Raw genomic sequence first — 25,818 nt, 5'->3', positions numbered from 1 at the left:
GCAGGGAGGCTTATCCCTCTGTTCATTATCTTAACACCAAAGCTGGACACTGGTGCACCTGATGAGCCCTGTGATTTTTTCTCAAGTTTTTGTTCTGTCTCTTTTTCACTGTGCTTCCTGTCTACCACAGGCTTGCAAATAATTACTCACATGCAAAACTGGCATCTCTGGAAATCTACCTTTTTTTCCTCCAACGTGCTATCATATCATCCAGCTGCTTCTTAATGATTATGCTAAAGTTATAAGAATTGGAAGTAAGCAATGTTTTACCTATAAATAACTGTACACCCTCCTCTTTTCAGAGGTGACTGAGCCGAGAATGTTCTACGCCTCTATATTTTGTTTTGAATGCATATAAAAACAGGTTAAACAAAATCATTGAGATTATTCATAAATCCTGAAGGGAAATGATTATTTTGTCATTCACTGTTATGATAATTTGCACAGCTCTTTTATTATACCATCATATAGACAAGCTCTTTTAGAAAATTCATATAATGTGAATTTCTAGTTCATTCTACCAAGATAGATACTCCTTCAACTTTTAGTAAAGGAGCTATTTTATTAAATTCTTGGTTATTATAAGGACTAAGTACTAGAAAGACATTCTACTTAGTTTCTAACTCCTAATCTATTAAGCAGATAAATCCTATATGTATACCTGTATACATACATAACCATGTATGTATGTGGGTATCTGTTGTTTTGACAAATCCACAGTAGAAACAAATAAAAGCACGCTGCTTCTAAATTGACTGGAAGTATTTGAAGATTGAGTCAAGCAGCATTTGTAGTGGAAAGAATGCGTGTTTCACATGTTAACTAGTTACACCTCAGCGCTACTCTTTTCAGTGTATTTATCTGCACTGGTTTTTCAGCTTAATTTGAATGCTGGGTTTGGAAAGCCGGTTTCCCTCCTCACGTTTACCACATTTAGAAACCAGCTGTGCCTGCCCTTCCGCTCCCTGACTCAGCCTCTCCCGGGTGCTATCCTTTCATGGCTTTTTTGCTTCTTCTGTTTTACTTCTTTTATTGCTTCTGGAATTTATATAAAAGTGTGTAGTACTCTCACTACTAATTCTGACTTTTTAAAAAATTAGAACATTATGTACTGACTTCCTGGTGTTAAAAATGAGCTTTAATTCTGACTTTGTTGTTATCTTACACACACTCACACATACACACACACACACACACACACAAACACACACAAACACACAAAAACACACACACACCCTTGTACTCCTATCTTTGCAGGTACTGATATTTCTCATGCCTCAGTCTTTGGCTTTCTACAGCATCCTAAGCATTTAGGTTTAGTTTTCTGTTTGAACCTGCTATATTGGCTATCATTCATTTTCCAATTTCCTAATCCTATATTCTTTATCAGTTGTTATCATATCTCCTGTTCTCCTTTTTCTTGTGAGTTTGTATCTTTCCTATTTGTTTTGCATCATTTTATCAGGACTTCTAGAGGCAGCAGATATAAAACAAGTCCCGTTACTCATGTGTCTCACAGTACTAAGCCTGGGACGTATAGATGCTTAGGGATCAGGGCACCATTACTACTACATTTTCAACAGAAGCAGTTCTGTATAAGAGAAAAAGGAGATACCCAGTACAGACACTGTTCCTCATTTTGTCTTTTTAGTCTCTTGTTTCCTTATTTCTTTTGAAAAGCAAGCAGAAGTCTCCTCAAGCTGATTAACTCCTGACAGAACAGATTTTCAATGATAAGCACTAGTCAAGGAACATCTACTTATTGCCCATGTTTAGTGTTAGCGCTTAGGGACATAAAACTAAATAAGACACAACTCCTATTTCCAAGGAATCCCTGCTCGGCCTTGGAGTAGAGATAAGTTTAACATGCTGTGAAAACAGAAAAAACAAACTACTGTTTTTAGGGGTAACTGGAAGTGCGTAGGGGACCTCAGTGTGGGAAAAGCAGGACCCATGGGGGCGCTGAAGGTCTAACAATTTACTAGTTGGAGATAAAATCAAAAGCCCACGATAAGCAGGGAATAGCATGAGCCTGGGGAGTCAGGGTCTGAAAACACATCCAGTTTTATTAGAACAAGAGGATAGAAATATGCAGGCCTGGGGTGACGCAAGAGAGGTAAGAGCTTGATAGGAAGCCTTGAATACCACCCTTTTCTACCTCTCCTCTCTCTCTCTCTCTCTCTCCTTCTCTCTCTTTCTCCTAATCTCTCTCTCTCTCACTTTCTCTCTCTCTCGTTCTCTCTCTCTCTCTCTCTCTCTCTCTCTCTCTCTCTCTCTCTCTCTCTCTCTCTTCTGTTAACTCCACTTCCTATGTTCTTCCCTTCTGCTGCCTCCTATTCCCCAACCTTATCCCTTCTCTTCTCTCCATTCCTGCACAGCCTCATGGTGCAGTAACCCATGAAATCACTATGCAAACAGTCCTCGTCTCTCACTGTATGTCACCTATTGAGAATTTTTTACTGAACTCCAAATTTATATTTGTCATGCTAGTAAATTCAAGCCCACTATCTGCACTTATAAGCCATATTCCTTTTCTTTATAGGGGGTGATGCTAACTATCCATGCACCAGGGAGTTAGATTACCTCCTGAAATATGTTCACTGTCACCTCACCATTCTGTTTATCACCAGTCACTTTTCCATGATATTGATCTTCTACCAAGTATCAGGTCTAATCTTACAGAACTTCTACTGCTAATGTGTAGGGCCCCTCAATGCTTTCATAATAGTGATTGGAGAGGTAGAAAGAAATAAAGGAAAGGCTGGTCTTAGGAAACCAACAAGAAGAGGGGCTTTGGGGTACAGAGATAGAGTGTTAAATACAGCAGAACACGCAATTAGATTGAGTACTGACAATTACATTTACAATTTATGTAGTCTATTAAATCCTTGACACAGTAGTGTCAGTGCAGTAAAGGGGAAGCAATGAATTTACAAATAAGATATAGGCTGCATTAAGTCAAAACATTGGTTCCAAAAAGTGCCAACTTGAGTGAGAAAGAAAGTGCTCTAAAGGATATAACTGTATGTATGTTTAAGTGTGTAGATAGATAGCCATACTAAGTTTTTGTTAGTTTATTAAATAGAATGGTTTGTACTGTCCTTGTTTGTCCACTTTTTATGCTTTGATTTTGTGACTTGAGCAACTACTTCTAAGATAACAATATGTAATTTATCAACTAAAAATAAAGAGTGTCCATAGAAAGATTTGTTATGGAGAGACTGGACCATTTTCATTGGTTGAAAGAATGGAGACCCAAGATAAAGAATTGATGGAAGGCTGACTGTTGCCTTTGAGTCAAGTGGGAAGGGAGTAACAGTGACCCAGGCTAAGCATGTATGGTGGCAGACAGAGGTGAAGAACTCAAGAAAGCATGTGCAGGGGTTTCTCCTTTCTCAGGTGAACTTTTCCATTTGTATTGATAACAAGTTCTTCCTTCCAGTTGCTCAAGACAAAATTCTGGATGCCATCTTAGTTCCTGTCTCTTAGTTCCTTCCCTCCTCACATTCAGTTCCCTGGGTGATGCCATTAGCTCTACCTTTAAAATGTGTCCACAAACCAATTCCATTTCAGTGTCTCAAGAGCTGCAGTGCTGGAGTGAGCCTCCATCATCAGCTGTGTGGACAAGTGCCACATGTCCCTGCCTGGTCTCACTACTACCTCAGCCTCCTTACAGGAGCCAGATCACACTGTTAAAACCAAAGTTCCGTTACAGCCCTGCTCTGCGGAAATCTTCCAACAATTCCCACTTTACCCAGAGTAAAAGCCAAACTCTTTATAATCAATCCTATTACCCCTGCAAATGCCCCTGCTGTGACCATTTGATTAAAAGTTACAGCCATCCTCCACCCTCATTCACTGCCCACCCCTAACACTTAGCTCTCCTGACTCCATCCCCTGCCACTACTGCTTCACACAGCTGTCACACTCTAATTTATTATGCGTAATGTCCATTTGCCCCACTGGGGGATAAGCTTTACAGGAAAGGAATTTTTATTTTATTCACTGTTATACCTCAAGCCATTAATACAGTGATATTGGCACAAGGTAAAATTTTTTCTCGAGTGAATGAGTGAAGTAAGAAGTGAAGGGCATTTATAGATTGAAGAGAAGAACCAACAGCTGTAAGCACCTTACAAAAGAAATTTTGCTAACCAGTAAAGTATTACAAGAGACCCTGAGTGTTATGACTCCTGTAATATAGTCTTTTATGAATGCTTTTCATGTTAAGCCCACAACTTACATCTCCCTGTACTAGGACTTTGTACATGGATGAAACTTGGACTCCTAAGATCCCTTCCACTCTGTGAAGGCTGTTTGTGTGCTGGAGAAAAAAGACTAAATTTCACATACTGCGTTTTTTTCTTCTGGTGTATATGACTTCAATCAAAGTCATTTAACTTTTATAGGCAAAAAATATGTACCTTAGTTAATTTATAGCGTTCTTTTGACTTTTCAATGAAATACTTATGAAAGCATTTGTACACAGGGTTTTAGCTGCACACATGCCAGGGTTTTAGCTCAGTGGCACAAGCGCCCGCATGGCATGTGCAAGGCTGTGTTGTGAGTTTGATTCCTGGTATAAAAAAACCAAAAACAAACAAACAAAAAAAAAACACTGCACATATGTATGGGATTATGATCATTGCTATCGTCCCAGTGTGAGAAGCCCAGGCAGAGACATGGCATCTATGCAGGAGATAAATCCAGTGGGCTGCCCACTGGAAGTCCCCACCAAGGGAACCAAGGCTATGGAAAGGATTTTGGTAAAGCTGCAGCAAGAACTGACAAGAGAAACAGAATCTCTGCTCATCTTTTATCATCTCATTTTGATTCTTTTCAGGCGCACAGCTTTGAGCTAGCTTTTGTATCCAGTGGCTCTAACTTTCCATGCTGTAGATACCCAAATTTTGTACCAGAACCTTGATTAACAGCAGCTCTAGTCAGCTCACAGTGGCACCCCAGCATCCACCCAGTGGCTGCAGGTGACCTTCCTCTGGAGCTGCTCACTCAAGAGTTTGTCATGCTCCTGAGGGATCTACAACTTCCACCACATTTTGCCTCCATTTCATTGGGCAAAAGAACAAGACACAGAGAGGATATGAGTCACTGAAAGCTAAACCAAACCAAACCAAATACTATGCACCTATTTCGAAAGCACAGACTTACTGTCTTACTCTGGTCTTGATACCCAGCCCAGTGACCCTGAAATGTTACTTTTCCAGTAGATTCTCCATAGCTTCTTCAACCTTCTACATTGTTTTTCTTCCTATTTATGATCAGTCATGAAAAACTGGCAGAAGAAAGATACAAATGGATCAGGAGGTCCTCTTGGCTTTTCTTTTTTTAATTTTAAAAAGAGAAAAAGAAACAAAAACAAAAACAGTGATACAAAGTTTCAAAACAGGATTCTAAGGAATTAACAATGGATAATATATTAAAAACCACTTGCAGCTTTTCTTATGCTTGTTTACCCCAGCCCGGTCTAGCCTGTAGTATAGATTGGGAGAGCAAGTTGGCTGGAGATCTAACCTGGGGAGAGGCCCCCACTGAGGCAGCACTTCAGAAGAGAGAGATTGGAGCCAAAGCAGGCTTCCTGCAGCGCAGAGCTTGGGTGTTCCCTTACAAGCGCCCATGCACACTCAGCTGTGCACACCAGGGGTCCTAGTCCAGAACACACCACTGCCCACTGTGCTAGCCTTGTGAAATGCACAGCATTTTCTTCTTTTTAACTCTTAGCAACCATGTTTTTCCCTTTCTTCTCCCCTTCCTCTCCTCCTCCTACTTTTCTCACTCCCTATATCCACTGGGTGTACCAAGTCTTCCTGCTTCAAACAGGGTCCGCCTCATATTTTTGTTGTTGTTATTATTATTACAAACATTAGCTGCTTCCAATGTTGGAAAAAAATAAAAAGAGGAGAAATGAGAAAAGGGAAGAAACCACAACAACCCCCAAAGAAAACATGTTCTAACCCAGGAATGTACAATCCTGCTTGCCTGGGAAGCATCTTCCCACCTCTCCAAGTTTAGTTACAGAAAGCAGCACTCCAAATTCCAGAGCACACACACAAAAACAGATTTGCCCCGCTATTTTGTATGAGCTTTATTCCATTTCTCAATCACAAAATTTTCTGCCTCCCTCCCGTGACTAAGCTTTGCAGGGATGTCGGAGCCTCTTCTCCAACTCACACCAGGTTAACAAAGCTACGGTCACTCCTTCAGGTCAATTTGTTCATTTTTTTCATCTAAAATAATATTTCCTGAGTCACTATCATGTTTTGAGATTGCAAAGATGATAAGGAGTTTCTTATACAGCATATTCAATAAAGATAAATATTCTCATTGCTATCCAAGGAGTAATAAATACGAAAAAGAGAAACTAAGTCCTGTGGGGACACAGACCAAGGAACTCACCCCGGTCACCTGGTGGCATAAGAGAGTAACCAGGTGAAAAGGATTTATAGGACAAAAAAACCCCAATATGTCAAAATCAAAGATGTGAAAAAAAATGGCATGATGCAGACATGGAGTTTTTCTGTAATACTTTTGTATCACTCACAAATATCAATGTTTCTGTTACAAAATGTATTGGCTAACTAACATGACTCTGCTTTAGGTTTGTTTAGGTGAGGTTAGGTTAGGTGTGGAGTCCCCACCTGCTATAGTCAGGTGTGTTCCCTACGTCCCTCCCTTAGGGATCCAAGCTCCAGGGTTTCAGGGTCAGCAGCTACTCAGTGCATGTTCCCCTGCTGCCCAGCCTGGTGATGGAAGGAGAGGTAGGGAACACCAGTCAGCGAAAACGTGTCCAGTGTAATAATATGTGTCACATACATTTGTGTTTGCCAGTCAAGGCAAACCACGTGAATATTTTGAAAGCAAGAGGTCTTGCAAAAAAGAGAGGAGAAAAAGATACTGTGGATCAATTAATCACAGCATCTGCCATATTCAAATTCATGCCACTTTATCCCAAGACACTGCAGTCTTAGCCAGTTGTAGCGAGTTTGAAGTCTGAACCTACCATGATTTATACCAAAGTGCAGTGTGAGTTCTTTGAATCTGGAGGTCGCTATGCTAAAATCATATACTCTCTGTACTATGTAAAAAGTGAAGCAGAAACAAACAAACTGCAATAAACATTGCCATTCAAGGAGAATAAAGAGGCCACATAAAAGTCACTGATCCACAACAGTTCTGAAGTCCCTGTGAACAAAAGTTGCAAAAACCTGTGCTGTGAGAGGAGGGAGCATTTGTCGTGTAGTAACTTTTAACTACTTCCCTGGTTAGCTTCCAGCTATTATTCGCGGCTCTGCTTTCCTGGGCATCCCTCATTTTCCATCATCATCTCTGAGCACACAAAAGGACCACTGGAGAAGATTCCCTTTTGGGAAGCTACGCAGCTTTCTAATCTGCTTTTTTCACTGTGAAAGACAGAGAGCCGCAGGGTCTTTTGTGGTGCTCTAACAGTAAGTTTCCTGTAATCTAAGTGGATGATGATTTTGGCAAGTCAACTCCCACAAGCTCTGTTGTTTTGTGTTTGAGGTGTGATTGAAAAATAAAATATGTGTTTAAATTTAGAAAATTACTACAGTACAAGGCACATTGCCATTAATTCCTCTCAGAAAACTTCCTCTCCCTTTGAACACAGTTATCCCATGATTGCTGTCACTTTCTACAGCAGTTCTGAAGGTCCTTTTAATGAGTGTCTTCAGTTGTGTTGCTGTGGCTGCTTCAGGGTCCTGAATCAATTCAAAACATTTACTTGCGTGGGCATTTGAATCTGAGGAAGAGCCAGAATTCACACTGTGCCAGATTAAGGTGGATGAGAACACAGTGTAGGTTTTATTTTGTTTTGTGTGTTTTTTAAATGAGCCTGCCTTTTTTTGTTAGATGATATTTAGCAGAAGCAATGACTTAGTTTCTGATCACATATTATAAAGACACTCATGAAAGGGGAAAGAGATCCAAAACTGCTTCAGAAAGTGGAAGAAATATGGGAAAAGTGTGTTTGAAATGGGATGGTTGGCATTTTGAGGGAGATTAATAACAATATATCTTTTATTGTAGCAAATTTAAAAATTGAACATTTACTATCAACTATAAGTATATATAATTTTTCTATATTTAATACAGTCAAATTTATACAGGTTTCTTCAAGACATGCCTCTCCATATAGATTTAATTATAGGTACTGGGAGCCAAGGAAGCTTTTCTTGTCCAAGAATTTTAATCTTTCTTTTAGGAGTTATTTTGTTAGCTGCAGGTATCTCATGAGTTGCCGTCTTAGTTCAATTAAAGGTCCTAATAAACTGTGGTTTATCTTTGAGTTTGGTTGTTTTAACCTCAGTCTTTTACAAGGTCTAACACAATGTACTATATTGTTTTTTCTTATCCATGGGTTCACATTCGTGGATTTGGCTAACAATGGACTTTTAAAATATTACATCTTTATGGAACATGTGAAGACCTTCCTCCTGCCATATTTCCCTAAACAATATAGAATAACAACTATTTACCTGATATTTGCGTTATATTAAGTATTACAAGTAACCTGGAGATGATTTACAGTATATGGGAAGATATATAATAGTCACATGCAAATACCACACCATTTTGTAAAGGGGTTTCAGCATCTGCAAAACTTGATATGCATCAGGGTCTTAGAACCAGTCTCTCAAGGACACTAGGAACAACTGTGCTAAGATTTATCATTTTCTGGCTGGAGCTGAGAATTTTTTTTTAAATACTGTAACTTACACAATTTCCAATACTTGATATTCCCTTTCCGTGCTGCTGGCAGTGCAATAAACTTTTTTGACTCATCTCTTCTTTCAGAACCTTATCAAATGAGGTTATAACAGCAACTAACCCTAATAATATTCTTTCTCTAAGTTTCTTTACTCAAAGCCACTAGATCATTAGTGCATTTGGTACCTACAGGTTGTAAGTCAGCAATTTTATTTCCCTCACAAGTAACTACAGGAAACATTTTAGCAAATACTTTGCTATTACATAAATGAGAGAAATCATTTTTTCAGGTTCCTCAAACAGTTTCTTTGCTCTTTTGCTGCTCTGTTGGAGATATGAGATAGGTATTTTAATTCCTTATTGTAGTAGTATCCCAATTCTGGTAATAACCTACTAGTCAAGTATTACTGCCACAAAGTCACTTAGACAACCTAACCACGTCGGTGGCATATCATGAAAAGTATTATCAGCCTGCTCATGAAGCTGATCTTGGAGCGTATGAAACAGTGTGACTAATTCAAAATGGATCATTTAGTCTCTCACCTGCAAACTGAAAAGGTCACTGCAAATCCTGGAGCCTGTAGTAAGCCAATGGAGGCTTATCAATAGGAAAATATGGATTAAGCAGGATAAGCCATGGTCACAAATTAACAAATTCATTAATAAATTAACCCTCAAATGTCTATGATTTAACATGAAAGCGTTTATTTCTTGCTCACATAAAGTCTGGTATAACTATGTAGATCAGCCATCCATCTCTCCTAACTCCTCCTTCCTCTCTACATGGAATTCAGGGGTTCCCTAAAGAGGCGGAGAAGAAATATACTAAGAGGCCAGTAGGTCTTCCAGCCCTTCTTTTGGATCAAAAGTGTTGCATCATTTCTATTTGCCTTCCCATTTAACAGAAAATGGTCACTGGACCATGAACCCAATAGAAACGAGGTAGGGATACATCAAGGGTGAATGCAGATATTTGGTGGACAATTAAGGATCTGTGTTAAAAAGAAAGAAAGAAAGAAAGAAAGAAAGAAAGAAAGAAAGAAAGAAAAAAGAAAGAAAGCAGAAAGAAAGAAAAGATGAAGGTTTGCCAATTAGAAGGAATTCCAAGCAACAAACTTGAACTATGGGAGTCAAAAACTGACCATTGCTTTCTAACCTAGTGGACGGGCAGAACGGCTGCCTCTCCAAACTGAAGATATGCAAAAGGGGAGGAGAGAAGTGGTGAATACAAAACTCTTTCTGCAATGGTTGTTGGAAGTGCCAGTGAGCCAGGAGCTGAAGATTAAGTTGTCTGGATTAGAAGGGCAGGGGCAGTGGGTGGTAAGACCACCAGTTGGCCTGTCACACTGGTAACAGTTCACTTTGAAATAAGTTTACTCAACGGTTTATTAGCATGTGTCCCTCGAGCATCCACAGTGGGAGGAGTGTGGTCTTAGTTTGTGTTTTTGTTAGTGTATCTGTTAGTGATGTCCAGCTAGGCCAGTTTCTGGAGCTTATGAGTAGTGTTTAATTTTCTGTTTATATCTCTATTCTCCTAGCACAATCTAATATTCAACATTAATATGCACTGTTAAGTAATGCTCATTTTATTTTTTCTTTGGCTGTTCTTATCATATTTTTAGTAATTCTTAGCAAATTTAACAATATTAAAGTTTATAACAAGAACTAGCACTTTATTTTTTAATTAGAGAAGTCCAACGCTAAATTGATAGTGCATTATGCAGATATGAAAGACCCTGAACAAATGGAGATGAAATCTATTCCCTGATGTCCTCTCCCTTGCTGGTTTGGAAGTTTAAAATGGTGAATTTTCACTTTATTGCTCATTCCCCAAGTAACCTTGAGGCATGGCCCTTTGTCTGATTTTCCCCATGAGTGGAACATGTATAATCATATTAGTCTGCCTCTCCAGGCGATGTGAGGACTAATTACAAATGAGATTATATCCAACTGAAGTCCTAATGCCAGGAATGTTAAACTTGGTGGTGCATGTCTGAAACGCTGTTAGGCTTGTAGAAATGGCCTCTAGTTTTGGAGCATTTGTGACCCTGATGGGGCGGTAGCGAGATAAGAATGTCTTCAGCCTGCCCGTCTTGGCCATTTCACTCTGTCCTGCTTTAATGCCCAGTGTGCCCATCAGGGGGTCAGACCTCTTCGGAATGGCCTAGGAACTGAACAAGAGGTCAGTGGTCTTTTAAACCCAAATGGTCTTTTTTAATCAGAAGACCGATTTTCCTAATTGTCTGCCTCTTTCTTCTTTTTCTTTTCAAATACAATCTCCGGGAATTTGAGGGCGATACAGCAGTAAGATACTTACATTGATAAATATCTCATAGTTTTAACTCAGTACCACTTCACCTATGAAGAAAATACCTTGCTAATTAGAGTTGGGTTTTTAAATTTTGTGTTGAAACATATCTACCTCCACTAGGTCACTCTAGGGGTGCTCTGCACAGTCGTTTCTCCCCTGAATATTTGTCTTTTTGATATGGCTCATTAAATACGAAGCTTGCCCTGATTTAAGACATGTTTTATCTTGATATTTTATCCCTCATTTAGCTGCACATACATCGTAGCCGGTGGTTCCCAGTGTGTCTGCTTTTCCTGGGAGTAGAAACGTGGACACGGTGTTGGGGATGGTTCCACTGGCTGTGAGGACTGTCCGAGTTCAGGGGCCAGCATGGAGGCCGGGATGAGGGGTGAAAGGGACAGGCCAGGTCACTGAAGGCAGTATCTTTGATGGAGCATTGCTACTGTACCTCAGCTATCAACAGCAGATAACGTAAAGTTATGATTAAGTACTTCAGTAACTTTGCTTAGGTGCTGTGCTTGCCTTCAGCACTTGCCGAGTATTATCCCTCTGCCCCGTACAAAAACTGGAAGATCTATGGGGTAAGGGTCACAGTTCTAAGACAAAAAGACGTCCTGGGTCATCCTATACCCATACTCACAGGCAAGGAACCATGAATACTTAAAGTATCTAGGCTTGTCATGCCCAGGAAACAAACAAACAAAAAATAGCTGCTGGTCACACGGTACACTTTGTAATATTATCGAGTGTTTATTGTAACCCCAGTGCATATGAAGAAAAGTTATTACCGCTGTTATCATTCCTGTTTTATGGAAGGAGAAGCTGAGTGACTGAAATGCAATTAACTTACCACAGCTCCACAGCTAACAAATACAGTGACAGTAAATGAACCCAGGCAACCGGGTTCTTCCATAGGTAGGAAGATTAAAACCAGAGGAACAAATACATGACACGTAAACTAAGAAAGTGAGTCATTTAGAAAACTAAGATACGAATGTCCCACCTGCTGGATTTCCTCCCTGGGCTTTGCAGGCTTTTAAATCAGAAGAGGAAGGGGAGGTGTGCCAACGAACTCTGTTGAGCAAGGATCAGAAACAAAAGGACATGTTGGGAAACAGATGCAGCTGATCAGCGGATGAGTGGATAAGATACACAGACAAGCGTCCCGTAGATAAAGGGAATGTAAACAAGACGCTTGAACACAGAATAGGTTCCATATGGGTGAAAGTGAGACTGGCTGGACCAACCAATTAACAGAGAACAGAGCAGCCAGGCTGACAACCCAGGATGGCGTGACAGGTTGAGGACGAGAAAGAACCACAATAATCAGCCACACAAATTGAATTGTCTGTAGACACAAGATCTAAAAACGAGACTGAAGCTGAAAGAAACAAGGCTGTTGGCAAGAAAATATTCTGGAGTAAACAGGACACCTCCCTCCTGCCATTCCTCAACTCAACTGGACCTGACTATTACTCAGGGAGTGATAAAATTGTCATGTTTGAGCTGTGGAGAAAGCCTGGTAAACACTGAGAAAGTCAGGAAGTGTGCTGGAACCTTAGACCTGTGTTTCCATAGGAACATGAGAAGGTACGCAGCTTCTCAGTGTGGGCAAGATCAGGGTTTGCTGTTTGATTATGATCTGTGCCCTATGTTGCAGTTCCTAGATTATGATAAGTAAGAACTCTTTCTAGTTTGTTTTTCAATAAACATTTCTTTCTTTCTTTCTTTTTCCTCTCTCTCTCTTTCTCTCTCTCATTTTTTAACTTTTTTTTTTTTTGAAACAGGATCTTGGGTCTTGACCATGTTGCCAAGGCTAGCTTTAAACTCACAGCAACCCTCCTGCCTCAGCCTCCTGAGTGCTACTCCCCAGCTCTCTCTGAGCAAATGTCCTGAGAAAAGCCTACCATGCTTGATTAGTCAAAATGTCTTATCCCCAAATATAACCATTCACCCAGTACTGACCATTTTCCTTCATAATGCCATGTCTGCCTGCATCTTTCTGTACTGTATTACAGTCATTCAACCTGTTCGCAATTCATGTTGCTTGAAACCAACTTTTCCTTGCTCTTGGCCTTTTGTGTTCTCCCCTGAACATTGTCAGATCCAAAAAACCAAAAACAGCTTTTCTCATATTTTTCTGCTGTTAAACAAAACCCTATGGTCTTTAGGATACTGACCAAAATCTTCTAGAAGGAAATTTTGACACTGTTCCAACCTTGGATCACTAATATTCAACATAGAAAATCACAGATACAGCTTTTCTTTTTCCATCTCAAATTTTGGCTGATATTTTCTCTTCTTGCTGGAATTATTCTTCGCACTTCTCTGTCCAAGCTCTATCTATCCCTCAAGGATTGGATCTAATCCTGTCCACTCCCTAAAGCTTTTTTAAAAGATGCCATCCTCTTTCCCAATCTATATGTCTCTATAGCTCATCTTAGTCATGCCATTAATTATTCTAAGTATTTTCCCTCCTCTTACCTGTGATTTCCCCTGTCTTGGGCACTATTTAGATTCTCTCTTTTTCCCAGCTTGTGTCACAAATGCCTGTCTAAGGCAAAGACCTATTCATGCACAGAATCATGCCCTGCAAGACAGGGATACACGAAGTATGTATTGATTAAATCTCTCAAGATTCTAGCAAATGGCCCCATGCTTGGTGTGTGGAAGATGTTTTGCTGTTAAGTATCTTGTATGGTACAGTTCTCATGCATTTCTGTAACAATGGCTTTAAGTCAGACAGACTGTGGTTACCTCATACTCATCGTTTCAGGGAGCACCTGTTGCAAGTATGCAGTATTGAGAGATGGAGTGAAGAATGTCCATAAGAGACAGGCACAGTGCTGAGGAAGCAGCCTGAATATGTCTGGTTGTTGCAGAGCTGACACATCACAGTGTGGCTCTATGTCTTGTCCTCAGCCACATTCCTTTATAACTCTAGTCTTTGGTCTTTTCATCTGTAAAATGGGCACAATGATGGTACCTACCTTACTGGGTTATTGCATGGATTTATGTGAACTAACCTTATAGTATGCAACATTTGCCATATAGAAAATAAAAAATATTACTCTGCTTCTACATGATGGCTTCTACTGTAGGAGAACACTTTTATCTTTAGGTTTGTTCATTATGCATGGTCTTCCAGAGGAATTGTGTGTATATGTGTGTGTAAAATAAAAACATATGTCATATATCTTTGATATAATATAAGGTGTAATATAATGTCATGGTAGTATCTCACGTGTATTACCACCTATATATATCTTGTCTTAGTTACTTTTCTCTTATTACTGAGACAAAATATCTGGACATCCAGTGTTAAAAGAGGAGAGGTTTGTTTAGCTCAGTTTGTAGAGGTTTCAGTCCATAATCAGCCAGCACCAAGGCAGAGTGACATGGCAGAACAGGCATTGGGGACAGTTCATGGCAGGAAGAAGGGAGCAAGGCAAGCAAGAGACCTTAGCAGCTGTTTTCTGCCCCTTTTATCTAGGCTACAGGGATTAGGATGCTGCCAAACCAGCCAGTGACTACGGATTTAGTAATCATATACCTTTAATCTTGGCATCACTCACTGTAGCTTTAGGCACCTCTATAAAAAGCCCAAACTATGACAATGTAAGGCTTTGGGGGGATATCTAGACACAAGCCACAACACGTGTCTCTCACATATAAGCAAAGAAACATGTATATATATCACATATACCACATACATATGTATTGCATACATATAAAAGAGAGCACAGAAGAGGAAAAACAGGTGGTATGAGCTATATTCCGTGAACATTTGCAGATATTCAAAGGATACAGATATAAATCCAAATGAAATACTTTTATCCTGTAGTACTCTCACCCTTTTATTTCCTTAACAAACTCTGGGCTTGAGTTCTAGAGGGAAGGAGGTAGTGATGGAGAGAAGGAGGAAGGCAGTGTGAGGAGGGGGGAGGAAGAAGGGAGGAGAGAGTGAAATAGAGATTGAGAAAGAAAAATAAAAGACTCTCAGCAAACAGCAGGAGGGCCAAAAAAAATATTTAATCCAAACAATGAGTACTGTCGTTTCCGCCCACATCTGCGTTCCCGTCATCTTCCCCAGCAGGCCCCGCCCGGGAGCCAAACTACACCAAGCGGCCTGCCGCATGTGTGCGTGTGGTGGGGGGCGAGTGTGCGCGCGTGTCGGGCTGCAGTGGAACATTCCAGTGGTCAGCTTAGGCCGGCCTCCACCTCCCGTGAGCTGTTACTTGGCCAAGGAGCCTGGAGACAGAGACAGAGGGCACTGTTGGCTCCACGTCCCCGCAGGACCCCACAGACTGCCCAGGCCTTCTGGGGTCCACTTGCTTTTCTTCCTCCAGCTGCTGGTTTCTGCCTCTGGTTTGTATCTGCTTCCCATCTTTTCCTCTCTTTCACCTCCCAGAGCTACTAAGTTGTTCAGTAGAGCCTGTGACACTTACTGCTCTCATCCAGTGAGAGTGACAGGCCATAACTCCTGATGGAAGGCAGGCATCAGAAGCCGTGCCTCTCAGCAAGGTAAACTCTGCTATTTCATTTGTCTGTATCTTCATACTTGGTGACTGTAAGCAGCTACTATGAGTGAGGCTGTAAGGTCACGGTGAGCTATTGTCAGGTGATCTCGTCAGGATGGTAGCTGATAGGAGAAGGAAACGCTGGGGGAAACTGGAGAATGAAATAGGAGAAAGGGGACCTTATCTTGGAGGGCGGGCAAGAAGCATGGACAGCAAAAATCTTGGGATTTCTTAGTTTATAGAGTGGATTGTGGAAAGGATCAGTTAAATTATCCACCAAACATCCATTAGGGACCAGCCTTAGAATGTTGATTATGTGTTGATGCAAAGGCCTAGTGGTGGTGGAAGGAACAAGGAATAGCAAAGACAGCAAGATGGAAATTCTTCCTCCCTCATGGCCTCTGCACAGGGTAAAGCTTCTTGCTTACAAAGTTGCACATTTGAGTTTGAGACCAGGTAGCCTGGCTCCTATTAACTAGAGAGGGAGCGGGACAATCCCTGAAAATACAATTGTTAAACCATTACTTCTTGAAAGAAAAAAGCCGAACAGCATGCAGCAAGATGGTAAGAGGAGACCTTGCATGTCACCCACGGTTCCTGCTGTGAAAACAAGAAAATGTAAATGATGAGGGTGAGCAGGCCCAGCAGCCCTGCACAGAGGACATCAGGGAGCTGTGGTGCATCGTTAATTCTTGCAAGATCCCAAGCGTAGGCTGCGCTGCGTTGCAGTCAGTGCTCTGGGGGCCCAGCCCTCAGGCCACAGGAAGCCCACTGCTTGGTGTCACCAAACACCATGTTGGGAGCAGGTTCAGTGCAAGAACATGTTAGGCTGCCATGATCAGGCTTTGACAGTAACAAGTGGAAATCACCAATATAAGATTTAGACTATCTAAGAACAAGACCAGAAAAAAGAAATCACATGGAGGACAACAGTGACCTCAATGCAGCAGAAAAAAGGGTGTTTTACTGTGATTATTCTGGTGTTGGTTTGTTTTAGGATGTGAAGTTGGGATTTGATGCAGAAGGGTCAAGAGGAGCCCAGTGAGTGAGTGTGAAGATTTTCTCCAGGAAAGGCAGTGGCTCTGTAAAGCACCAGGTGTTTCCATGATCTCCAAAGTATGCGTCATGTAGATTTGGTAACAGGCAGGGAAGGAAACAAGGGCAAAATGTACCAAACACCTGATCTTCAGTGAGGGCTGGAACAGTGGCTCTCAACAGGGGGCGAATGAAAGCCTGGCAGGTGTGCTAGGCTTGTGCATGGCCCTGTGGAGGGATGCACTGTGCTCCTCCCTTAGAGGAGCAGGCTCCCGCTGAGCTGGTCTCTCTGGCACAGGTGTGTGCAGACTCCCCCTGAAACCTCCCCTCCCACCCTTGCCATTGGTACTCTAACTCTGTCCACCTCTCAGGCTCAATCACCTTTAGGTCGGCCAGAGCCACTCCTATTAGGCCAACAGGAGAAGCTAGGAGTGTGTGAAAGTGAGGGGAGGAGTCTGTGTCACCCTGAGGCTTTGTTTGCAGCTCGGTGAAGCAGGCCATAAAGAGATACTTTGGGCTAGAAAGGGAGTCCCAGAGAATCTCCTTGCCTTTCTGATTTCTTGAAGTGCGTGTTAGGAGAGGAGTGTTTGTGATGATTTGGGGTAAGTCAGAGGCTGAGATGCCCACGTTGTCACTACGATTTAGAGGATTACCCCAGTTTCCGGAAGCTAGGAAGACCTTTTCGCCTGCTTTTACATATCCCAGACCTACTTCCTGTGTCATCTGACACTGCTCTGCAACCATCCCAGATTCTTGTAGTCAGGGCACAAGCCAAGAGTAGAAGGCTCTCATTCTTGATTTTGCTTCTTGTGCATCTGGTTGCAGAATTTTGAAGTTTTTCTCACCAGTCTCTAAGCAAACCACTCACTCACCAGCCTGCGAAGGCTGAAGCAACCATTATTTCCCTGACGCCTTCAAGAAACCTTGATTTATTGTGGGCCAGGGCCTGTGCTAATTATTATTCCTCCATTGGCTCATTCATTCCTTGCAACAACAGCTTAAGGTGGGAATTATTATTTTATTTACTATCAAGGATGCCACTGCTTGTAGTTAAGTGACTTGCTCAATTTCTAATAGTGGGTAAGGGGCAGAGCTGGGATCTGAGAAGAGGGTTAGTTAGTACGTTACTTGTATTCTTAATCATCCTACTCCACAGCCTTGATGTTTTCCTAGCAAGGTGCCATTAAGTTCTGAGTACCTTGATATAGATGAAAATTTTACAGGTGAAGGAAATCACTTGATCTTATTTTTCTTTTTCTATCTCAGTTCTGTTCAATGACTTTGCTCAGTGGAGTTAGTTTTTGATTATTTATTTGCTTTGGTGTCGATATAGGTAAAAAGACTATAATCAGACTTTTCTTTTCAGCTCTTGTAAAGATAGTGTTGGCTTTTTTGTGGGTCTGATGGATTCCACACGCAGAGGTTTGAGACCCTACACAGAAGCTTTAAGAAGGCACACACATGGATTAGTAATGTTCATTAGACCGTAAGATTAGATTTTATTGGCATCTCTCTGGCCATCAAACAGAATGTGATCATTCTTCCTTCTTTTAACTACTTCTTGCTTATCACTTGTCTGTAGAATTAATCCTTAGCCATCAAGAAGTACTCTTCAATTTTCATTGTTAACTGGTAACCCAGCACAGCCTTGACATCTTGGCAATTAGTGACTTAATAAAAGGCTTGGACAATATTTTTACTAAAATACCAACAAGGACACTTATAATCCCCATATCCCAAAGTCCAGAGACCTAGTTTCCCTATTCCTGAACTCCACAAGTTGATTACAGATGTACAAACATTCCTAGGACAACAATGGTCTGCTGTCTTCTTTCTAGTCTAGTTTTCAGTCTCTTTCAGGATTCGGCTGCTGGGAAATTTCTCTTCCTTTCTTAAGGTCCCAAATATGGAACTGAGAGAAAATTGTTAAATTTTATTCAGTATTTTTAGATGTTTCATTCTACTACTTTTCCTACTTCCAGAAGTAGATGTGTACCAATACTTAGTACCTAGTAGAAATATATATGTACATACATACATAATTTATGTATATGCATATGTAAATATTGGGTGACTCCAATGTCTATCATATCTATGATTATAATAAGAAAATTACTACATGCCTGTCTCAGTGACTTCTTTTGTCATTGAAACAAAGTGCCCAACACTGGCAACTTCAGGAAACGTTTATTTAGGCTTACATTAATGAATAGCTTACTGAGTTCGAGGCAGAATGGCATAGCAGAGAATCATAGAAGAGGAAAAACTGCTAATGTCATGGTGGTCAGGAAGCAGAAAGAGAAGGAGGAAACCAAAGACTGAGATAAATCCTTCTAGGTTATGTCCCTAGTTACCCATCCCTTCCAACTGGACCCCATGTCCTAACAGAACATCAGCACTCAATGTTCCATTCCCATAATCTAATCACCCTTCATAAAGTCTATCTGTGAATGCATTAAGCATTTGTGGGACATTCTGGATCTAAACCATAACAATGCCCTTAATACGTAGGGCAGAGTCTAAATTATGTGATGCTTATAAACAAATATGCTTAGCAAATTTTCTAGCAGTAAAGAAATAAAAAAGAGGGATCTATAGCATAAACTATGCTAAGGAAATGTAGTTAATCTCTCACTTCAAAAAAGAGCAGTCATGTTAATTTTTTTTTGAAAAAATACTGTATCAAGCATTGTACTAGGAGCTGGAAGAACAAACATCATTAGATGCTGTTCCTTTGATAGTACATTCAGGATGCTATCAAATGCCTATAATGTCCATAATGCATATGCATAAGATATACATAGTAACTCAGAAGCAGGAAGAACTCTGGATCCAGATGAGACTTTCTAGAACAAGTCGTATCTAAAAGATTCTTCCCATTTCAAGATATCTATTTTAATGTATACCCTCCAAAAACACTGTAGCAAACCCACAAGCGTGGCATCATTGGAACGCTTCTATCCCAAGGGATGAACTCTGGAGGAGCAGAACAACTCCATTTCCTCCTTTCCTCAGATGACTGCGGTGAGTGAGCAGAAAAGCTCTAACTTCACTGCTCTATGGCCAAGAAATAAATGCTTCTGTTCATGTGACTAGAACACAGTGTTACTTTCTACTGGAGAGTAAGTCTCCAGGGAAATATCTCTACAAACCCCCAAGCCTCAGAAGAGCAAGAATGCCAGGCAGCTGATTTGGAGCAAACCTTGGCCCATAACTAAGTAAAAGAAAAGTGAGATGGTGGGGGAAGGAGGTCTGTGGGAGTTGAAGTTATACACATGGCCTTTTTAGCCTCTGCATAGGATTGCTAGATTCACTTTGTATCATTGGATCTGTACCCACATTCCTTTTGTAGAGACACCAAAAAAATTTTTATTCTTTGTCCCCAATAAATTAAAAGATGAATGAAATCATCAGACAGTAGTATTCTGATAGAGCAAAGATATCAGATTAGGAATCAAGAGACCTAGGTTCTCTTCCCATAATTGCCACTACTGGTTTCAAAAACAAGTCAATTCATGTTTTAAGCCCATTTTAATAAGTTAAAAATGCAAGGTGTATACAAAATAGTCTTTAAAGCTCATGTAGTCTTAAGATTTTATGTATCTATAGTCCATAAAAGAAAAACAGACTTTATTCAACATACTGATTTTATGTCCTTTGCATATGTATCCAGTTGTAACGTTGATGAATCATATGGTAGTTCTATTTTTAATTTTTTTTGTGGAATCACTATACTGTTTTCCACAATAGCTGTACTAATTTACCTTTCAACCAACAATGTGCAAGTGTTCTCTTTGCTTTATACCACGGCAGCATTTATTGTCTTCTATTTTATTGATCAGTAGGTTACTGTTCTGGTGACCAGGCATCCTCGAGATGCCTCTAAGGTCTCCTGTGTTTCACCTTGTAACAAGGATCCATTATACGTTCTTTGCATTCTTTAGGTATGAAACTCAGGCAAGGTGCACAAAATAGTTGTCTTACTTTTTCTCATTGCTGACAAAAACCACCCAACACCCACAAATTAAGGGAGGAAAGATTTATTTAGCTCACAGTCTGTAAAGATTTAGTCCACAATTGACTTGCTCCAAGGAAAAGTTGCACATAACAGAGGGACAACATTCCACAGTGGTGGAAAATAAGAAAAGCAACAAGCTAGAGACAAGACTCTGTCACCTATATTGTACACACGCTACCTGCCCTAGGGCAGGTATACCACTCACACCCTTGAATCCAAGTACTGGACATGAATGAATCACAAATTCTAGATTCAGTCACCTCTGAAAAGCTCATTCCCCATGACTGCATGAAGTTTTGAGGGGACATCTAGACACAAACTATAACTATAACAGCAGGTGTCTTAAGTCTGTTTTGCATTGATACAACAGAATATCTGGATCTGAACAATTTGCAATAGACAGAAATTTGTATACTCACATTTCTGGAGGCTGGGAAGTCCAAGATCAAAGGACCAGTAAATGGTAAACAATTTTTTGATCTAACATCTCATGACAGAAAATCAGAAGAGAAGGAAGGAGAAAGATACAGAGAGAGGGAGAGAGAGAGAGAGAGAGAGAGAGAGAGAGAGAGAGAGAGAAGCAGGGTTGGAGTAAAGGGGTACTGAATTCTCAAGGTTGACTCACCTCTTGAAGACTTCATCTTTAAATATTGTTGCAAAGGCAATTATGTTTTAACTTGAGTTTGGAAGGGCACAAATATTGAAATCACAGCATATGAGATGAGAAGAATTAAGATAAGGCAAAATAGCACTACTTGTTGAAGAACTAAACAAAAATATAGAATTAATACACAGATCATCTATATGGACACAGTGCTTCCTTCTGCTGTGAGTCCATGGAGTGCTGTACAAAGCTGCTTTAGAAAGGGCTCTTCTAGGGCATGAAATAACTTAATTAGTATGAAGAAATGGATGTGATTGTGATTGTGATTCTCACTTCTTTTTTTTTTTTTTTTTTTTTTTTTTTGGTACCAGGACTCAAACTCACCACTTTGCGTTTGCCAAGTGGGCACTTAGACCGCTGAGTTAAACCTCTCCTGATTCTCATTTATGTAACTGGGAAGTTTGCTCAGAAATGATATATATAGAGAGAAAATAGTGTTTGGAGTAAGGCATAAATGTGATTAACGGCTTCTACTGATCTAAAATACTCCTCAAAATAATAAAACAGTATCCTGTCCCCCGCTTTACCTGTAGGCATGCAGTCACTTTGGACTGAGATTCCAACCTGCAGCTTAGCAGAGCAAAGGACTGAATCCAAACTGCCTTTGTAAAACATCACCATGCTCTCAAGTTCTATTAAAATGTCTAGGGAAAAAATTCCTTAGTCTGATTCAGGTTAGGGAGATACACTGTTATCAACGAATTAGTTAAAGTTTGTGGAACTCTCCCTGAGAGTGGGTTCTGTAATAGCTATATAGAACTCCTGTTCCATCTATTTCATCCTCTTCTTCTTCTTAGTTTTTTCAGGTTTTTCCCCCTCAGCATTATCCAGCCCTAAGCTCTTTTCCATAGGAGCTAGATGTAGCAGAACCAACTCCTGAAGCAGACTCTCCTGACCCCATAAATCTGGCTTAGATTCTTCTCATTTGTCTGCATCTTGATCCTAGCACTGAGTTGTCACACTGAGCTAAAATACCACCAAAAGAACCACCATTTATCTCTTGACGGAGAATCTTTAAAACGGGGACTATCACTAAGCTAAAGAGGGATGAACTCATTCTATTATAAGAAACCCTCTCCTGGAATAAAGGTATTAATTGGTAAGATTAAATATTGCGTCCAAAAGATAAGAAGTATAAAACAAAAAAGGCCTTTGTTCTGAGAACGCGGAGAGAGAAAACAAAACAAACAAACAAACAAAAAAAACCCAACTGCTGGAGTCTGGCTTTCTCTCTGGTGGACACTTGGCGTGGGGGTATATAAATAGCCTAAGTTTAAGGTGATGCCCTAGGGCCATTAGAGATGCACAGGTATCTCATTGGCACTGGTTTGGCGCCAGGGGCAGATTCCTAGAGGTGGGGGAGATGGAGCTCCTTGGTTCCGCCTGAGGCTTTTCCAGCTACAATGTCCGGCGTGGGCCAAAACTCTTTCATTAATACATAATGAAGAAATTATGCTTGTATTTAGGAGATCTTCAAACCACCTTTTTCTTAGTGTTCCACCATTTACACATATCCCTTTGTTAGACCCTTTAAACTTCCTGAAATTCAGGAACACCAGGAGGCTTGCATGACAAAAGCTTTGTAACAATCAATTAGAGATCACAAAGCTCATGCATCCTAACAGTAATCCAGGCTGTCCTATTTAGGTATTTAGGTGTACTTCTAAGGCTTGAATTTGTGTATCTCAAAGATTAGTCACACAGAAAGAGAGAAAAGAGAGTCTCCCTGTGTGTGCTTGTGTGTGTGTGTCTGTGTGTGTGTGTAAGCAGGAGGCACACTTAGTAAGGAGGAGAGCCTTCCCTCACAGTGAAAAAAATAAATTTCATGCTGATTGTTTTGTGTCCAGTAAGTGGATAAAAGGTAAGTAAACAGGCATTTTCTAAAGACTTTTTCTTTCATCAAAATGGTTAAAATATCAGTAAAAGTGACCTCTTAGAGAATAAGTTTGAAAAGTGTTTGAAAAATGTACTGTGTGAAACACTTTGTTTTCTGCCACTATGGAATAAACAGCAAGTGTGTGCATGTGGGATCACCCACATGCATAGCTTGCCTAGTAATCAAGCCCACTGCCCTTGCTTGAGAAAGTTGGCTGCAGGAAGAGCATTGTCCCCAGTCTGACACCTTCAGTTGTTGGGATTAGCATACCCTAGTATAAACTGAGTCTTTAGATGCTCTCAAACTTTGAATCAATTAGTTTTCCCTTCCTATTTTTCCCATTGTAACTTTGGACTCAAGCTTCAAGCTTTCCAGGCACACGTTACCATGGAAAACACTGTTTGTTGAGGGTGGAGTGGTTGTTTTTGGCAGGACGGGGGAGGAGCAATTAAATCTAATAGGTATATTGTACATTAAATGCTTGGGTCTTTCCAAACTTTTTTAAAATGAAGTTTCTTCTCTAATCAGAGGACCTATTAAGCCCAGAAAAGACATTATGGTAGCTACTGTTAATATCGGGTTGTCTTGTGGTGAAATACTGTGTTGCTTACATGTTCTGATCTTCTTTGTTATGTCCTCTTTAGTCTTAATCTCTTTAAAATAAAAAAAAAAATTTAAAAGACAAAAAAAAAAAAAAGATATTTCTAGAAATCATTGGAGATATTGCCGTCAATAGGACTTAGTGACGATCACAGAGTCAGGTCACTAATTTCTCAACATACCTTCAGTAGTGCTCTTGGGATGAAAATCCATCCATGCTGAAGACACTGCAAAGATTTCTCAGTATTCTTTGCTAAACCCATTCAAAAGTGTAGGTCATTATTTATGAAAAGAAGGATAACTTTATTCCTTACCTTTCATTCTATGTTATAAAGAGCATAGTTGCATGTGTAGGAAAAGTATTTTTGATACTCTGTAGATGTTTATAGAAAATTACATGGAAAAGGAGCAGATTAAGTTTTGCCAATGAGTCAGTCAAGGATGGAGGAAAAGCAACAGATGTAGTGCTAGCTGAGAGTAAAATATACTCCAAATACTTGAAGAAGAAGAAAAGAAAAGCTAGGGAAACTTACTAGATGTTTCTGATTCTCCCTGGAAAAGGTGATAAGGATGTCTGAGTTGTTTTTTGACTGCAATTACTTAACTGTAATTTTAAATCCAAATCCTGATTGTATAGTTGTTTCAAGTTCTCTAGAGCCAAAGTAACTGGCATGAACTGTGTTGAAGACTAATACTTATCCTAGAATCTCTATCTGTTATCCCAGTCAGGCCTGTGTTGAAAACAGAATTCATTTTCACTTCCTGCTCTCAACTGACGTTGCTGTGCAGCTGTGTAACAGCTGTTGAGTTCCACCTCACAAGTAGCAGCTTTTCAGTGGTTGGCAAACTGGTATACATCTGGAATGAGATGTTCAAATGACCTCAGGACCCCATAGAATAAATCAAAACATTGAAGTAATAACTTGGATAAGGTTGTTCTGACGTAACTCAATTGCTAAAAATTATTTAATGTCCATTTTTTAGTTGAGTGATCCATCTCATCAAAGCACAGTGAAACAGGGAATAGTCTTCCATTTAACATTTAAAGAGGGTGGGAGCAGAAAAAGTGATTTCAACAAATAAACTGGAATGTGACCTCAGAACTGTAGAGCTCTGGGACCCCAGGAGTTTCTTTGTGAGATGGTTCCAGAGAGTTTACATTTGGGCATTAGCTCAGAATAGTGGGCAACCGATGTTACTGAGTGTGCGTGTTTGGGAGGAGGGTGCTGACGGACCTCCCAACGTGCTGTGGGACAGTGTTTTGCTCCACAGCTAGCTCTCTGCAGAAACAAAGCATTAGGCTACTTAGCTGTTTTTTAACCACTTGTTGCTGTTCTTATCACACACTCCATTAACTCTGGTTTCTTCTGGGCCACTTTCCCATTTTGGTTCCTGTTAACTTGCACAAGTAAGAGTAGATGGTTGTAGTTTAGCGGTGTCTGACTCTGAGTCTAAATGCTCTGTGTCAGGTAACTGAACACACAGGACTATTTCTGTTCCAGCACTCCTGTGCTCAACCCTAGGATCACTGCACACTGGTAGACATCCCTTGAGCTTACAAGGATGGCACTGCTAGGTCTCTAAGTGCCAATCATTAGTGCACAAGAAGAAGGCCTGAGGGTCTGGTTTTTGAGAGGCATAATAGGTGACACCTAATGCCAAGTGAGCTCTGTATGACCCTAGCTGTGTGACTTGTCATGTCTGTGACTCTGTGTTTATGCACTGATGAATTGGGATGTTTAAAGCCAATTCTGGCAGGCATGGTGGTGAATACTTGTAATTCCAGCACTCAGGAGGTCGATGCAAGAGGATTACTATGACTGAGTACGGGGCCAGCTTGGATTACATAGTGAGACTCTGTCTCACTAAGCCAAAAAAAAAAAAAAAAAATTAATAAGTTTTTTTGTTATTGATAGCCAACAGAATTTAAATGTGTAAAACTTACTTTAATCTATGACTTATAAAAACCTCTCATTGTGAGAAGGCAAAACAATTTGATCAGGACATTTAATGACTCATCTTTACCATTGTAGAAGTCCCGGATCAGGT

The 25,818-nt window shown here is 40.4% G+C and overlaps 1 protein-coding gene across 1 annotated transcript in view; it reads left to right on the top strand.

Annotated features, from left to right (window-relative positions):
* Positions 1–25,818, top strand: part of Pappa2 (pappalysin 2) — a 253,321-nt gene that overhangs the window by 221,858 nt on the left and 5,645 nt on the right. The gene's annotated exons all lie outside the window — the stretch shown is intronic.

This window comes from Cavia porcellus, unplaced genomic scaffold, assembly GCF_034190915.1.
Source record: "Cavia porcellus strain 051 isolate PalLab524CR breed Dunkin Hartley unplaced genomic scaffold, mCavPor4.1 scaffold_29, whole genome shotgun sequence".
Classification (NCBI taxonomy): domain Eukaryota; kingdom Metazoa; phylum Chordata; class Mammalia; order Rodentia; family Caviidae; genus Cavia; species Cavia porcellus.
The sequence above is the reverse complement of the archived record's forward strand: the minus strand, read 5'-3'. Positions and strand labels throughout refer to the sequence as shown.